The 13,481-nt window shown below is 44.4% G+C and overlaps 1 pseudogene; it reads right to left on the bottom strand.

Moving 5' to 3' along the window:
- Positions 1-8,721, bottom strand: part of LOC124248170 (40S ribosomal protein S2-like) — a 38,111-nt pseudogene extending 29,390 nt beyond the window's left edge.
- Positions 8,722-13,481: the final 4,760 nt, after the last annotated feature.

Raw genomic sequence — 13,481 nt, 5'->3', positions numbered from 1 at the left:
CAAACTAAATCAGATCAACCCCTGCTTCTTCCATCCTTCTTCCCTCTTCCAAACACTAAAGCAGCTAGTGCTTAGAACAGATACAAGAGGAGATATCCCAGAGCCAGATCACAACACCTTTCTCCAGCTGACTTGCAGTGAGGGTTTGAAGCAAACTTTGAACTTATTTTGAGGCAAAAAAATTTTAAATAGACCAGACTGATTCTTAGGTACTGAAATTGGGCTGTTCTAATAAAGATGGCCAGAAAGTTGTGGAATCTTGATAAAAGTTTTTAAGAATGATTATCCAATGGAAAAAGGAAACTTGACAGGGTGTGTCATAAGGAAATATTCAAGAATTCATATTTGCACTCCAATAAGATGTAATTCTTCAATAAATCTGTTACCTACACAAGGGAGAATGTGCTGGATAAGTGAGAAATAAGACTGGGGGAAGATGGCAGCAACTAAGAACTGAATAAAGACTGTGTACGAACCAAGGCAACAGAAAGCCTCTGAAGGGTTTGAAATAAGTCGTGGTGTTAGAATGATAGTAATGTAGAGAATTGCAAGAGAGGAGTGATAAAAAAGGAAAACCAGTCAGGAGGTGCTATTTTCATCCTAGGAAGAAATGATAAGGACCTGAGCCACAGCAATGACCCAGCAAATAGGAGGGGAAAAAATTAAGAGGAGGTAGAAATGGCAGGACTTGAGAACAAATTAGAAGTAGGAGTTTAGAGAGAATGTGTGGTCTAAGGAAAAGTCTAGGCATTTGGCTTCATTGAGTGGAAGGATAATAGTGATTCATCTCTCTGACATAAGAAATACAGAACAAAAAGAAAGTTTCCTTTGGTAGTAAGAAAGGAGGATAACCATAAACTCTATAAATATTAGAATACGTATATCTTGGGGGCACAGTAGATACTCACTATTTACTGGGCAAATATGTTTAGTTTGGGGCAAGTTTGGAATGAGATGCTAACAGGACAGCCAAGTGGATATGGTTGGGAGAGCTGAATATGGTGGTCTTAGACATTAGGAAAGAGAGATGGTATAGTGAAACAGATTTAGGATCATCAGCATATAGGCATTTGTGGGTAAACGGCACCAAGGTCAGAAGCCTCGAGAACAACAATATTTCGAGAGCTGGCCAAAAAAGAGAAGTTGTCAAATAGAAGAGGTCAGAGAGAATCCAGGAAAACCAGTGGAAAGTGGCATCTCAAAATCCAAGAGAAGACCAACCTTCCAGGAAGGAGTGGTCAGCAATGGTAAATGCTACAGAAAGGTCAAGTGAGACAAGAACTGGAAATTTCTGACTGGTGGAGAAACTGGAAAGCCATTGGTAACATTAGTGAAGCCACTTAGGAGCAGATGCCAAATTGCCGTGAGTTGAGAAGCGAATGGGAGGTAGAGATGTGGAGCTTCTCAGTGTTGATTGTTTTAAGAAGTTTAAGTTCAAAGGAGAACGTGAGGACAGGGCGATAGCATAGTGGTTATAGGGGAAGGGGTACAGAAGGGTGGGAAGAGAATGTGGCATAGAAAGACTAGTCAAGGGAGATGTGTTGCTTGGTTTTCTGGTTATTGGGAGCCATTGAGAATGTTCCTAAACTGAGGGGAGGGAGCCACTAGTAGAGGAGAGACTGAAGACATTGAAGAGAAAGGATAACTAATAGAAAAAAGTAGAGAAGAGACTCTAGAGTATGGGGTCAAGAACATAGGTAACCGAGTTAGTCTTCAAAAAGAAGAATTAAGAGTAGATACCAGAGAAAGCCACCCTCTCAATAGGAAGGGTAGCATAAGGGTAACTAAACCTCGGGGCGGTCACACCATTTTGAGACATGACTAGGACATGGCTCAAATGATGCCATTTTACAAAAACAAAAACCTGCACTTCAGTCCAGAAGTAAAAAGGCTAATAAGAGAGATTAGCGAGCTTGCAAGACACAAGATCAATACAGGAAAAATCAACTGTATAAGAAAACAATTCCCCTTATAAGAGCATAATCAAAAATAAATTACTCATGATTAGATTTTTAAAAAGAAGTGCAAAACCTATACTCTGAACACGGCAAAACACTGTTGAAAGAAAGAAAAAAAAAGCCTAAATAAAAAGAAAGACATCCCATGTTCATGGATAGAAAGAGTTAATACCATTAAAGTGGCAATACTCTCCAAATTGACCTACATATTCAACACAATTCCTCTCATAATCCCAGCTGGCTTCTTTGTGGAAATTGATAAACTGACCCTAAAATTCATATGGAAACTCAGGGGACTCAGAATAGGCAAAACAATCCTGAAAAGGAAGAACAAAAAAGGGGACTCACCCTTTCTGACTTCAGACCTTACTACAAAGCAACAGTAATCTGTCGTGCGGTACTGAAATAAGGATAGACGTACAGATGAGTGGAATAGAATTGAGAGTCCAGAAATTAACCCATGCACCTATGGCCAGCTGATTTGTGACAAGGGTGCCAAGACCACCCAATGTGGAAAGATCAGTCTTTTCAAAAAATGCAGCTAGAATAACTGGATTCCATAGGCAAAAGAATGACGTTGACCCTCAACTCAAATCATATACAAAAAGTAACTCAAAATGGATCGTAGACCTAAATATAAGGGCCAAACCTATAGAACTCTTTGAAAAAAAAATCTGTTTCCTTTTGCTATTGTAACAAATTACCACAAATCTAGCTGCATAAACAACACAAGCTGGAAGCCTGATGTGCGTCTCACTGGGCTAGAATCAAGACATCAGCAGGGCTGTTCCTCCTGGATGTTCTGGGGGAGAATCTGTTCTTGCCCTTTCCAGCTTCCAGAGGCCACCCACATTCCTTGCTCGTGGCCCACTCCTCCATCTCCAAAGCCAGCAACAAAGGATGAATCTTTGTCATGTGCCTTCTCTCTTGTTTTCTCTCTTCTGCCTCCCTCTTCCACTTATAAAGACACATATGATTATATTGAACCTATCCAGATAATCCAGGATAATCTCCCCATCTCATGGTCATCTGATTAGCAACCTTAACTCTCCTTTCCTGTGTAACCTAACACATTCAGGGGGTCCAGGGATGAGGATGTGGACATCTTGGGGAGAGTGGGAAGGAAGGCAGGGTTGGCGATTATTCTGCCCATCACTGTACCTGGAAAAGCCTACAGCAAATGTCAGAAGCTTTTGTTTTAAGATCAGGACTAAGAAAAGAAGGCCCAAGATAGCCATAAGCAAAAGAATGAAACTGAACCATTATCTTACACCACACAGCAAAATTAACTGAAATTGGATTAAAGACTTGAATGGAAAACCTAAATCCATAAAACTACTAGAAGAAAATATAGCTCCTTGTCATCAGTCTTGGTGATTTTTTTTTTTGGATTTGACACCAAAAGCAAAGGCAACAAAAGAAAAATAAGCAAGTAGGACTATATCACACCAAAAAGCTTCTGCACAGCAAAGGAAACCATAAACACAATGAAAAGGCAACCTGTTGAATGGAAGAAAATATTTGTAAATCATATATCTGATAGGGGTTAATATCTGAAATATATAAAGAACTCATAGAACTCAATAGCAAAAAACAAACAATCCAATTAAAAAACGGGCAGAGGACCTAATACACATTTTCCCAAGAAGACACATAGATGGCCAACAGGCACATGAAAAGATGCTCAACATCACTAATTATCAGGGAAATGCAAATCAAAAGAACAATGAGATATCACCTCGCACCTGTCAGAATGGCTATTATCAAAAAGATAAGAAATAACAAGTGTTGGAGAGGATGTGGAGAGAAGGGAATCCTGTGCACTGCTGGTGGGAGTGCAAACTGGTGCAGCCACTATGGAAAGCAGTATGGAGGTTCCTCAAAAAATGAAAAATAGAAAGACCATATGATCCAGCTATTCCACTGCTGAGTATTTATCCAAAGGAAATGAAATCACCAACTTGAAAAGGTATTCCCACCCCCACATTCACTGCAGCATTATTCACAATAGCCAAGACATGGAAACAGCCTAAGAGTCCACCAGTGGATAAATGGAGAAAGAAAATGTGGCATATATATGGAATATTTTTCAGCCATAAAAAAGAAAGAAATCTTGCCATTTACAACAACATGGACGGACCTTGAGGGCATTATGCTAAATGAAATGACAGACGGAAAAAGATAAATACCATGTAATCTCACTTATATGCGAAACCTAACAAAAAAAAAAATGAGCTCATAGATACAGAGAACAAATTGGTGGTTGCCAAAGGCAGGGTGTGGGGGGTGGACGAAATGGATGAAGGGAGACAAAAGGTACAGACTTCCAGCTATAAAATAAATAAGTCATGGGATGTAATGTACAGCCTGGTGCTATGTCAATAACACTGTATTGCATATTTGAAAGTAGCTAAGAGAACAGATCTTAAAAGTTCTTACCCCAAGAAAAAAAATTTTGTAACTATGTGTGGTGATGGATGTTAACTAGACATTGCGGCGATCATTTTGCAGTATTTATAAATATCAAATCACCATGTTGTACACCTGAGATTAACATAATGTTATATGTCAATTATACCTCAATAAAAAATGCAGCTTCAATTTTAATGTTATTAATAGAGGATCTTGTTACCAGAATACATTATAAAGAAAAATTGGAAGTTGTTAATATTCACCCTGATTTTAAGCACAGTGAGACCTATGTTGGACTTCTGAACTACAGAAGTATATAAAAATAAATGTGTTGTTTAAGCTGTTAAAAAGAATGCCCACTATCGTTGCATTAGTTGACACTGGAATACAGGTCTTCTAATTGTCACTATGGTACTTACACTACACTGCCATTACTAGTTTCTAAAATGCAAGCAGTGGTCCTAGGAACAGACAATCTACTCACAGGTCACTCACAACCTGACAACACACAGGTCTGACAGGTCCAAGTCAGGGCCAGCAAACAGCCAGCACCATGCCCCGCTGACTCCTCGGCCCGAGAGGATGTCGTTCACACGGCACTGTCCTCTCGCCCAGGGACCAGGAACAGAGCTGCGGAATCCTCCCCGTATGTCATCTGCAGCAATCACAACAGAGGAGAAGCGCTGGCACACCAAATGAAATCTACTTGCCGATCCTGATCCAGACGATTAAAACCTGGTATATAAAAAGATGAGAACAGCGGCTCCTTTTGTACTAAACCACACATCGCAAAGTGGAAGTGGGAAGTTTGACCACCAGATTTAATTTCCTAAATATGCCACAGACCTTTAAATGACTATTTAATAAACCTCTGAGGGCAGTGGGATAATTTTCCCTAGACTCATTTTATTCCTGATACAAAAAGAGCAACCCCAAATTAGCGGCACAGCCTGCTGAAGCCAGCCTCTTTTTTATATACATTAACCCTTTTACTTAATGCCTAAGGAGTAGACACCACAGTAAAGACCTTACAGGATTAATTCATTAAGGTAACTAGCTAACAGCTCAATTACAAATAGCTGTTTTCATTCATAAAGAAAATAAATTGAGGGGCCAGCCATGGCATAGCCGTTAAATTCACACACTCCACTTCGGTGGCCCAGGGTTCACCAGTTCGGATCCTGGGTGCAGACCTATGCACTGCTCAGCAAGCCATGCTGTGGCAGACATCCCACATATACAGTAGAGGAAGATGGGCACGGATCTTAGCTCAGGGCCAATCTTCCTCAGCAAAAAGAAAGAAAAAAATTGAAAAATTCAGGCAAATGTAAGCTACTATTTTATTTCTCAAAATAATTGGAAAACTAAATGTTTCCTAATCACATCTGAAGGGTTCCAAAGCAGAGATAACAACAGAACCGTTCCTAGAATCCAGTTCTCCTTAAATCTGTGTACCAATGTTCCGAGGAGCCTGAACCTCACTAACGAATCTACGAAAATGAAGGCTCTTTTATGATTCAACTTTGTGGTATAGTTTTTAAATAACTGCCCCCAAACAGATCTGCTATTCCATTGTAAGACGAAATTGTTATTTACTGAGCCTTAATCTCTATTCTTGTCAAGGGGGGAAAAAACCCTATAGAGCATCCTAGGAGGGACTTTTATACCCACTGACCCTCACAAACCACTCAGAGAAAAGAAGCTTCCATTTCTGAAATTACTCAGGCAAAGCCTAGCTTTCACCACAAACCACCTTACCCCAGTGTAAGAAAAGCCCTAAATAGGGTTGATGAAATTTTTAAATTTCCCATCGTTTAATAGACAGAGGTTTCAAAGCATGGCGGAGAGTTCCTTTGGTTCCTGCCGTCCCGACTGTTGGTTTGCAACCTCTGCAGATCAAAACTGGCCCCCAGACAAGAAGGGCAAGGCGACAACAAAGCCAGAGGCAGCCCGCTCCAGACTGGTAGGTGGCAGGTTGAATAAACGGGAACGAACTTACAAGGCTGGTCTTGGGCGGCTCCAAGAAGAGCAGGGAGGGTCGCCAACTGACAACGCCATGACTGACAATTTCTCAACTTTACGATGGTGCGAAAGCAATACGTATTCAGCAGAAACCATAGTCTGAATTTTGCTCTTTTCCAGGGCTGGCGATGTGCAGCACGATCCTCTCTGGTGATGCTGGGCAGTGGCAGCTCCCTGTCCCCCCGCGATCACAAGGGCAAACACCGGATACACTTACAGCCATTCTGCCCATGCAGTCGTTCTGTTCGGTCACTTTCGGTACAGTGTTCAATCAATTACATGAGCTGTCCAACACTTTGTTATAAAACGGGCTTTGCGTTCGATGATTTTGCCCAACTGTGGGCTAATGTAAGTGTTCTGAGCACGTTTAAGGTGGGCGAGGCTAAGCTATGCTGTTCAGCAGGATAGGTGTATTAAATGCATTTTTGACTTAAGATATTTCCAATTTACGATGGGTTTATTGGGACGGAACCCTATCGTAAGTCAAGGAAGATCTGCAGATCTCTGTACCCGCCCACCAGAATCTTGGAAGTTGATATAGAGGCCTTAATGGGGTTCAGTCACGTCTACGGTCCAGATGGTCTCAATGACACACTCAAGGTTGCATCCTTGAAGCAGCTCCTAGTACGAGAACAGTGGGCAGAACGTACATTCCAAGGACAGGGGAGAAGGTGAGGCACCTCCGATGGCCCGGCTCTAGCTCACCAGTCAACTGGCGGTCACGTCCTCTCAATGACCTCCTCCAACATCTATCACAAATCTAGGAAGTGTTTGCAAGTTAGAGGAAAAACAAGACAATAATCATGGCAGTCAGGCTGACCTTTTTTTTAGGTGTGAGTCACATTGTCACTCCCTTGCATAAAGCTGTCCCAGTGCTACCCATCACATTTAGGGGAAAAAATCAAACTCCTGAGCAAGACCGAGCAGGCCGTGCATGAACTGGCCCTGCCTGCTTCTCTCTCACCTCCTACCATTCCACCCTTGCTCACTGGTCCTTCTCCCACCAGCCTTTCTGCTGCCTCTCAGCTAAGCCAAGCTCGTTCCTGCCCCAGGACCTTTGCACTTGCAATATCCCATCTTTCTAAAACTGTCTTCCCTGAGATCCTCACATGATTCATTCTTTCCTATCATTTGGGTCACTACTCAAATGTCACCCACAAATGGAGGTTCTTCCTGACTCCCCAAGCTAAGAGATCCTCTCCCTCTGTCTTCTTCATAGTGCTTATTACTATGTACTTGCTAATTCTGTCTGTCCTGCTGAAATCCAATTACAGGAGGCCAGGGAAGGACCAGACACCAGAACAGCCCCTGGTACTCAGTGCATGCTTAATCAATGTGTGTCAAGTGCCATTTCAATAGGAAGAAAAAAATAAGTTCAACGATTTCTGCAAAGGCATACCCCTTTCAGGTCAGTTCCCTATTCTGTAGATTAGGTCTTGACCCCCTAAAATCACATCGACCCCTCCATTTCACTCCCCTCCCCTACTGGTATGGGTCACCCCACAAGTCATTTGAGAAATGTCCCATGCCCCTTTACTGTGGTGTATCTGAATTCTGACATCATAAGTACTATCTGTCTCAAGAAGTGATGGTGAATAAGGAGGGCAAGACAAAGCCAGATGTGCTAAAACACAAATGTGGGGTTTGAGTTCTTTGAGGTCAGGGTCCTTGTGTGATTCATAACTGAGGTCCCACAACCCTAAGAATAATGCTGCGCATTCATGTTTGTTGAGTGACTATGTAACCTCTGCCTCCCAATGCTAAAGCACAAATCCCTACATGGGCCCTGTGAGGGGTTCCAGGGAATGTTGCTTATGCACTTGCTGGTCTGGTTACAGCGGGACATGAATAAATGAATCCTAGCTGTCTAGGCCGCCCTTCCTCCCTCCAACCCCCCACCACAGCCCCTATTCAGTGCTGGTAACCAAGCATCGTGCCCAGAGAGGAGCACAGTACAGAGACAGAGCTCAGGCTCTGGAACCGGATGGGCTGGGGTGGAAATACTCTGCACCTTCCTCGCTGTGCAATCCTCTTAACTGTCAAATGCACTGAGAAATGTTAAGTAACAGGACTTCCCACACAGGGTTGCTTTGTAAGGATTAAATGAGCACCATAGAAAGCTCTTGGCACGGATTAGCTCTCCATCACTGTTATTAGGGTGACTGTGTCCTCTCTCGATGAGTGCCACCACCCCCGAGGCAGCTGTCGTGGTGCCCTGCAGCCCTCAGCGCCCCACACCTGGGTGTGGTTCTCGGGTGCAGGCAGTGAAGCCATCCTTCTCTGACTTCGACGGCTGCATCCTTTTCTGAGTGACCCAGGCAGCCGGCATTGCTCCCTAACACCTTTCAGAGTGTAAAATGTGTCTGCCCACAGATCTCTCTCTCTTCCTGGGGACCAGGGCAGAGTTCACAGGAACCAGGGCAAGCACGGTGTGTGACAACACTCTGCTGTGCCCTCTCACTGCCCCTCAGAGGGTTTGCTCCTGGATCACCTGCCTGATGCCCCTCCGTAAGGGGGCAGTCTCACCCAGGAGGCTGCTCCGCTCCTCATAGAAACAGACCTTGCCGCTCCAGTTTACCAGGCACACCCAGACAGACGGACACCCCACCTGGCCTCCCCATGAAAGACCCCCCCCCGGGCCCCCTGCTCATGTATCCTGTATCCCCACGTGCCTTTGAACCATAATAAAGATTAAGTAGCACTTGGATTACTATGTGAACTGAACTGCAATACACAGAATGGGTCACGGGTATAGCCAAAAAGCAAGATGTCAGCCAAGGTCACTTTGCTTTTGCGTTCAAATGAACAAACAGAAAAACCCATTTCCCTTACTGCAGGAAAGCGGGTGGCCCTACAGTCTCTCTGGAGAAATGGCACTTTTCTCGTAGTCACATCTGGCTCCAACTTTCTGGGCTCCCTCAGTTCATTCTCATTTGGGAACATCTTGCCACAAGGCACGTGGCATCCTTTTCGCACACTACATCACCTCGTGTTGGCCACTACCCCTAAACTCTTTGCTCCCCAAAATGCCACTAACACAAAGTTGCCTATAAGGCAGATTTTGACTAAAAATTTCCAGCAATGGAAGGAGTTTATATTACTTCACTGTCAATAATTTAAAGTCAAATAGTAAATCCTGCTCTGGAAGGGTCTGGACCACTTTTCCACCCAGCTTTCTCTCAGACTCCTTTCTTTTTTTTTATTTTTTTCCTTTTCCTCCCCAAACTCCCCCGGTACATAGTTGTATATTCTTCGTTGTGGGTCCTTCTAGTTGTGGCATGTGGGACGCCGCCTCAGCGTGGCTTGATGAGCGGCGCCATGTCCGCGCCCAGGATCCGAACCAACAAAACACTGGGCCGCCTGCAGCGGAGCACGTGAACTCAACCACTCGGCCACGGGGCCAGCCCCATCTCAGGCTCCTTTCTGAGAGAAGAAATCCATCACGCTGTGGCCTCTCTCCTCCTCTCCTCTGACCTCCTCCCCTTTTTCAGGCTGTTTACCCCCTTCCACAAGGTCCTCTTACCTCTTTTGGCAGAGCCGTTCCCCACTCACTGTGACACATTTTCCAGATCATAACCCTGTGACTTTACCTTCCACCCCCATGGCAGCCTACTTGGCCTTATCCATAAGTACAACAGGCATCTCCTGAAAAGCGACTCTGAGCTGACTATTGAAGGAACGTTTTGTTATCCTGCCATAGCTGGAAGAGAAAAGAATGCTGGGAAAATCCATGAACCTGAGGTTGCATTCTTTGGAAGAAAAAAAAGTGTCTTTATTCCCCTCCCACCCTGGCCCCTCCTGCACAACGGCCCTTAATCTGCCACAGCCATGGGGAACCCGGCCCCGGGACGGGAGGATGCGGGGAGGCACATCTCTCTTCGTGACGCCGCGTGCTAGGAAGTGCAGAAAAATGGGAGGGAAAGCACACCTGACACAACAGAACATAGGAACGCAAAGCTCCTCAAAACAGCACGAAAGCCATTCTTGCTCAAATAAAACCCCATCTGGCCCACACCATCATTTCTCCCTTATTAAATAAGATGCCAAGATGCTTTCATCGGATTGGCATGTGGCCTATCCCAGAACAAGCACGGGACTCTCCCTGAGTTTGTTCCTGGGTGTGAACATTGGCGATGACTGTTCCGTGCGGAGCCTCCTGTCCCAGCGGCTGAGTGACTGGCAGGAGATGGGCCCGAGAGTGGCGGAGCCGAGGACGCCCGTATCTATCGCAGACCCTTCCCGGGATAACGTGGGCTTGTCAATTCTGTTGTCAAGCAGCAACTTATGTGGAATTTGAAAACAGTAAATGTCATACAAAAGCTTAAGTGATTTATATATGGGACTACAGGAGCACTGAAGATCTGCTGTGTAACGAAATGAGATACCAACAGATTGCGTGCTTTGTGGTTATTGCCACAGAGGCAAAACAAAACGGGGGGAAAAAAAGGAACTTGAGAAGAGCAATAACTGTTGGAGAGCAATCGGCCCCAAAGCACAAACCACTTCCCGCCTCACCCCCTCTCCCAGCGCCTGGAATATTCGGTCCATCTATCAATCTGATGAATAACGAACGCCTTAGTACTTTAAGTAACAAAAACCATAGCACGCAAATCAAAAGCCAGTCTGTTCTCGGCCACACTTTGCAGCCTGACAATGCACCATCTGACAACAGATGCAAAAGGCCTCACTAAAAGGAAAAAGCAAAACAGAAAATTCAAGATAGGTTATAAGCTATATCGCGAAAGGGACCATACAGGGTGACCTATTTTGAAACAGCCAATCTTTCATTTGTTTTCCGAGCCTTGCTCTTGGAAGCCATATTTTTAAATAGAAGCATTGAAAGGTTGTGCTTCTGCTGATAGTAGATCTATTACCAAGAACCCAAAGAGTTCAGAGACGAGAAATCAGGAATTGGTCACACAGCTCGTCGCTCTTTTCTTCTCCCTCCCTGCTCTGTTCCATCGCGGAGGCCGCCCTGACCCGGGGCTGCCATGACTTCCTGTCTGTTGACTTGACTGCAATCTATCTCCAGCTGCCCTCTGATTCTCTTAGCTTTGTTCTCAGGCTTCCTGTGTGGATTTTAACCGGTTTCCAGAGCTTTCTGACCCTCTGGATTGGCTTCTTGCACTTGGCTTACATATTTATCCTTCCCGTCCCCTCTACGCTTCCACGCTGCCTGACCTATTTCCTATTTTGTCCTTTTTACATTTTTACGACTGCTGCTCCTACAGCCCTTTCACTGGGGTTCCTTTAGTTATGTGTTCTTACAACACAGTCCACAAGCTGCCACAAATTCCAATGCAGGTTCATGTCATCCCTGCAGAGCCAATTTTCATGGTCAAAATTTCCACCCTCCCTCTCCACCGTCCCCTGTGACATTTCTGCACACAGCCAGGCTCCCCCAGCTCAGGCGGAGACTGCCCATCCATCGTTAAACATACTACAGAACAAACTCTAAATTATTCCCACCCATCAGAAAGAGCCACTGTGTTCTTCCTTTAACAAAATGGAGACACGGGGGGGGTCATACCAGAGCAAAGTGCATGCTCCAGCTACGACGTCTCAATTGCTATATTAATTACCGTTATCAAAAGAGAGCCATCAATAGAGGATTTTCTTTAGAAACGGGAAACACGAGACACTCCAACCTAAAAATTCATCTTGCTTTTGAATTCTTCCCTAGCCAAGGCCCAGTTGCAAACTCGGAAGTTTATGAGGCCAACGGTAGTCTTCATCACATTCTCTTACATTGGGATAACCTGAGGGACCACCATGTCTACAGATCTTACAGTTGAACCACCATATCTCAGTTTAGCATAGTCTATTCATTGCTTTTTTTTTTCTTTGCTGAGGAAGATTTGCCCTGAGCTAACATCTGTTGCCAGTCTTCCTCTATTGTGTATGTGGGTGGCCGCCACAACATGGCCGCCAGTGAGTGGTGTAGATCCTCACTTGGAACTGAACCCGGGACCCCGGAAGTGGAGCACACCGAACTTAACCACCAGGCCACAGGGCCAGCCCCTACACATTGCTTTTTTATTTTAAAAATGTAAATGGGCTCATTTTACCTAAGGAACACGGAAATCTCTTTAAAATGTAAGACTTCCGCTTTGTATGACATATACTGCTACACTCCTCGGCATCATCCACAAAAAAAACTAGACTATAAACCCGAGGATTGCATATAATGAGCCATTATCTCGTGAGTCCTAAATTGCTACCCTCTCCTAAGGGAGGTTCAGCTGAGAGGCACATTAACTCCCTTATTTATCACCGAAACGCAGTCCTGACGGGTTTATATTTAAACATGACTCAGTACAATGGGGAATGTAAGACGGAAACGGTTCATGTCTCCTGGTAGTTTACCTTGGAAAGCAGAATAATATCACATGTATAAAGAGAGACAACTACTATGCAAATAAAAATGAAAAAGGACAGGCACACAAGCTCTTCAGCAGAGATAAACATCCTGAATTCTCTTACTAAGGAAATTACATCGAGGTGGGAAGTGTGTGTGAAATCAGACATAACTGAGTTCAGATCCCAGTTCTGCCGCTGGCTGTGAGGACCTGGGCAAGTTATGTAACTTCTATGATCTTCTTTTCTTTTCATTGGTAAAAAGAGGTCATTTCCGAGGCCTTCAAAATTAAAGGTGATAACAAATAAAAAACCTCAGTAAATGCTAGTTCCCTTTCTCTTCCATAGGTGTTACTGAAAACGCTCATCAAACCACTTCCCCTACTGACTACTCTCCAGAATACTGACCTCTTTCTGTTCTTTAAACCCGCCTGGATTGGTGACTCCCCAGGACCTTTGCACTTGCTGTTTCCTGTGCCTCAAGATCTTCTCTTGGCTAACTCCTCATCGTTCACTCCTCAGCCCAGATCTCACCACCTCAGAGAAGTCTCCCATGCTCCAAACACTCTGTCCCATTCCTGCTTTATCATCTTTGTGGTGCTTACTGCCACATGTGCTACTCTTACTATTTGTTGGTTTCACCATTTATTGATTGGTCTCCCTACACACACACACACACACACAGAGAAAAGTCTCCATGAACGGAGGACCCTGAACACTTAGTTCATGGCC

Source organism: Equus quagga, chromosome 12, assembly GCF_021613505.1.
Source record: "Equus quagga isolate Etosha38 chromosome 12, UCLA_HA_Equagga_1.0, whole genome shotgun sequence".
Taxonomy (NCBI): Eukaryota; Metazoa; Chordata; class Mammalia; order Perissodactyla; family Equidae; genus Equus; species Equus quagga.
The sequence above is the reverse complement of the archived record's forward strand: the minus strand, read 5'-3'. Positions and strand labels throughout refer to the sequence as shown.